Raw genomic sequence first — 3255 nt, 5'->3', positions numbered from 1 at the left:
TGTTTAGCGGATTTATTCCCGGAATACCTGCTTTGCCCTTCGGCATCACAGGATGGGAGAAGCTATAGTCTCAGCCGCTCGACACTCAGAGATAGTAGTTACGTTCTCACACTGATTCACCTTCGATATTGTAATTCATACATGAATTTGTGGTGGCGTCTCTAAAATGTATTCTAATGTGTTCCTCAATACACGGTGTTATACTCCAGATACGGCGGGTTAGTGTCCCGCAGGGTAAGGTCTGCGGTAAAGCGTTTCACCTTATAGGAATTGGAAACGTCCTCAAACGGTGTGATGCTCTATTTTAATATTCAAACCGTGGAGTGAGGTGTCTATTGCCAATACTGTTCAGTGGACTCTCGGAATACGAAGTATAGGTGAAGCTAGTGATACAGCCGTTGGACTCTTAAAGAAGGTGGTAGCGATATCGAACTGGTTGATTGTCGATTTTTCTAGTCATACATTAAAAAGCTGCGCGTCTGCAAAAAGGTCTACTAGTTTGTATCCGTAAGCGCTAAGCATGATACTCGATACTGCGGGTCACCTTCTAGGAATGTGAGGTATTTGGTAAAAAGTATGACTTTATGCCAATTGGTTACCTTCTCCAACGTATTCACTCCCTTCTTCGATACTGAAACCGTGAAACAAGGTGTCTGTTGCCAATGCTGTTCAGCGGATTTACTCCAGGAATACCAGGCTTGACTGTCAGAATCACAAATGTAGGTGAGGCCATTGAGGCAGCCGTTCGTCCCTCACAAATGTGGTAAAGTTCTCCAACGGTTTGACGATCCATATTCTAATTCATATATGAATTTATGGTGCCACCATTAATGTGAATACCAATGTGTTTCGACAAACACGACGTTATAATCTCGATCCGGCGGGATAGCATCTCGGACGGCAAGGCATTCGATAAATCGTTTGCGTTTATAGCAACTGGGAACGTTCTCAATCTGTGTACCGCACTATTTTAATATTCGAACCGCGAGTTATGGTATCAAAAAGCCAATACTGTTCAGCTGATTATCTCCAGGTATGCCTGGTTTGACTCTCGGAATCGCAGGATAGGTGAAGCTATTGCCTTTGCCGTTCTAATCTCAAGGCCGGAGGAATCGTTCTCGAACGGATTGATCCCCGATCTGCTAAATCATACATGACACAAGGGTGCCCATATATTATGTGGATGGATTTTGTTCCCTGAACACGAAGTTGCACCCTCAATACTGCTGGTTATCTTCTCGGATGCAACGGCCAAGTTAAAGAGTTTGACTCTATACCAATAAGTAGCATTCAACAACGGTTTGACTCTGCTCTTTAATATTTATACCGTGAGTTAGGGAGTCTAATGGCAATACTGTACAGTGAATTTACTGCCGGAATACCTGGCTTGATAATCGGAACCACAGGATATGTAAAGCTATTGACTCAGCCGATCGACTCTCAAGGAGGATGGTGACGTTGTCGAGCGATTCGCCGTCCATCTAGTAATTCATGCAAGAAATTATAACTATAATGTATGCTAATCGTTCCGCTGAAAACTCTGCTATACTGTCGATTTGGCGGGCGAGGTCTTCGGAGGGTAAGGTCTTCTGTGAAGCGTTCGACTCTATACCAATAGGCAACGTTCTCCAACGGTCTGAAGCTCGATCTTCTCTTCCATACGTAATATTATGTTACCCCTCACTAAAATGTATAGTTATTTGCATCTCTGAACCCGAAGTTATACTCTCGATACAGCGGGTGTGTTTCTAGGAAGGCAAGGTATCCGGTAAAATGTTTGGCATTATACCAATAGGTAACGTGCTTCAACGGTTTGACTGTCTGCTTTAATATCCAGACCATGAATTAATGTGTCTAATGCCAATACTGCTCAGCGTATTTATTCCCGGAACACCAGGTTTGACTCTCGGAATAACAGGATACGTGAAGCTATTGACGAAGCCGTTCGAATTTCAAGAAAGGTGGTAACGTTCTCGAACGGTTTCACTCTTGATCTGCTTATTCATACATAAAATTAATGTGCCCCATCGGCTGCAATGGCCACTTATTTGTTCAGGTGAACATTAAGTTTGTCTCTGGCTACAGCGAGTTACATTTTCGGAAGGCTAGGTATTCCGCAAGAAGTTTGTCTCAATTCCAAGCTGTAACGTTCTGCATTGGCATGATTCTATACTTTAATATCCATACCGTGAAATAATATGTCTACTGCCAATACTGTTCGGCTGATTAACTACCGGAATAGCTTGTTTGGTTCTCGGAAATAAAAGGTAGGTGAAGCTATTGATTTAGACGTTTGACACTCAAAGATGTTTGTAAAAATCCCGTTCTGTTTGATTCTCTGTCTGTTTATTCATTTACACGAAGAATGTGTCCATCTCCTACAATGCCACCTGTGTTTTAAAGTGGGCATTATGTTACTCTCTCGCTGCAGCAGGTTAGATTCTCGGACGGTATGGACATCGGTAATGTGTTTAACTTTATACCAATTGACAATGTTCTCAAACGGATTGACGATCTACTTTAATATTCAAACCGCGAATTATTGAATCTATTCACAATTCTGATCAGCGGATTTACGCCCGGAATACATGGTTTGAGTCTCGGAATCGCATAATTGGTGAAGCTATTGACGTAGCGGTTCGTCTCTCACAGACGGTAGTAACGTTCTCAAACGGTTTAACCCTCGGTCTTCTAATACATACATGAAGATAATGTGCCCGTCACTCTAGAGTATACCAATTTGTTTCTCTTATCACGAAGTCATACTCTCGATACAGCGGGTTACGTTCTCGAAAGGTATGGTACTGGGTAAAAAGGATGACTTTATACCAATCAGTAATGTTATTCATCGGTTGGACATTCAACCTTAATATTCATATCGTAAATTAAGGCGCCTCTTGCCAATACTATTCAGCTGATTTACTCAGGCGTACCAGGTTTGCGTCTCGGAATCATAGTATAGGTGAAGCTATTTATTTACTTAGCCGCTCGTTTCTCAGAGATGGAGACAACGTTCGGGAACGGCTTGACACGCGATCTTCTGTTTTCTTCATGAAATTAAGGTGCCCGACACTAAAATGCGTACTGCTTTGCTCTTTGATCACGAAATGATACACTCGATACAGCGGGTTAGCTTCTCGAATGTAAGGCCATCGGTATGAAGGATGTCTTGATACCAATGTGTAACGTTCTACAATAGCTTGACACTCTACATTAATATTCATAACGTGAATTAAGGTGTCTATAGCAAATACT

This window comes from Lasioglossum baleicum, unplaced genomic scaffold (assembly GCF_051020765.1).
Source record: "Lasioglossum baleicum unplaced genomic scaffold, iyLasBale1 scaffold0530, whole genome shotgun sequence".
Taxonomy (NCBI): Eukaryota; Metazoa; Arthropoda; class Insecta; order Hymenoptera; family Halictidae; genus Lasioglossum; species Lasioglossum baleicum.
The sequence above is the reverse complement of the archived record's forward strand: the minus strand, read 5'-3'. Positions refer to the sequence as shown.